The sequence below is a fragment of the Alexandromys fortis genome, unplaced genomic scaffold (assembly GCF_014885135.2).
Source record: "Alexandromys fortis isolate MF-2015 unplaced genomic scaffold, M_Fortis_MF-2015_v1.1 scaffold_4, whole genome shotgun sequence".
NCBI classification, from domain to species: domain Eukaryota; kingdom Metazoa; phylum Chordata; class Mammalia; order Rodentia; family Cricetidae; genus Alexandromys; species Alexandromys fortis.
The window spans coordinates 30,787,792-30,789,382 of NW_026067944.1; positions in this window are offsets into that span (position 1 = coordinate 30,787,792).

Consider the following 1,591-nt stretch of genomic DNA (forward strand, 5'->3'; position numbering starts at 1 on the left):
ACTTCAAACCATCCTAAGCTTCATCAACCCAAGAGGAACCCACCATGTAGAAGAGGTAACAAAATGCTGTTACTCACGAGGCTGCACCCTGCAGTGTTTTCAGAGGTCTGATTCCTGTAAACCAGAATCAGCAGATAATCAGGAGATTTGTAACGTCTTCGTTGGTTTCTTGTGTTTTCCTGTCTTACAACACAAGGAAGGCTGGTCCTGGATGATCACCGCATCAACTAAACAACTAAAACCACAGTATCTAACAGGAAACTCTGCATTTCTCTCCAAAAGTGTGAAGAGCAAACTCGAGCGGCTCTGGAAAACCTACCTCAGCTTGGGTTTTCACGTTGATGCGCTGTCAACATTTTGTGGCGATCTAGGTGGGAGATAGGTTCCTGAAAATTTGTTTACTTGCTATATTTTTTTTTTCTGATTTACTCAGTTCTGGTCAGCTCTGATCATTTGCTTAGATGTGTTTCTGCCGCCAGCAGTCTTGCAATCCTACTAAGAGAAAAAAATATGTGATTTTAATAAGGCTGTGTAAGGAGATCAATAAATGATTTAAGGCAGTGTTTTTCAAAATCTGTACAACTATGTGCCTCTAACTATGAGTCAAGCATGAGTGCATGAAGGAAGGAGAGTGGCAAGAGAAGAAGGTACATCTTAAACTGGGTCAGCTTCTCTGACTAGAGACAAGAAAGAAGAAATTTTCTCTAGTTTTCAGCCTAGACTTCATGGAACCCCCAGGGTCTAATAGAGTTATCGCGGGAGCTGCTGTGGGAAAGGGGGAGAAGCTGAATGAGGGACCAAAACACAATTGTCACCCACTGCTTTGAACAGTGGAACTCCATATGAAAGTTTGTTCAGGGAAACGTGTTGACTAAAATGAATTTGAAAATGTGAGTAGCGCAAAACTTTACTGTTGGAGATCCTATGTAGCAGAGTAGTAAGGACAGAATTGGCAAGGGTGTATCCTAGGTCCAGCTTCCTTGTGCCTTCAAAATAACTTGTTAGCTGTTCTTGTTCATTCATTATGCTGGTATTTGTGTGTGTGTGTGTGTGTGTGTGCGTGTGCATGTGTGTGTGTGTGTGTGTGTGTGTGTATGTGTGTGTGTCCAACCCTGGAAATACTTTACTCCTTTTGGGAGGCACCATCATTTGCTTGTAGTTTTAATGAAGACATCAAGTAAAAAATTTGGAGGATTTATCATATTTTCTCTTTCATTTGTTTTACCAAGTGCTCAACCTGCAAGATTAACACTTCCCTCCATTTGCTTCAGCTGAGACAAGTTATGCTCAAAGATAGCAAGCAATTTCTGCATAGCCATCCACCCAGTAACTAGCCCTACAGTATGTTCCTGGCCCTCTCCAGCTTGTCAGCCTATCTGTGAGCCTTAAGATAGAATGAGCTATTTCTGAGCTCTGCTGAATCACATATAAAATGTAGACACTATCATTTCCACTGTGCACGAGCAAAGATTCAAATGAGCCTGTACATGATCATGATTTTCACAGTAAAAACCAATCTTCTCTTAGTAACAGGTGATGTGAGCTTTAAGAGTTTGAATTTGGTCCTGCACGGCTAACCAACATGTCTGAC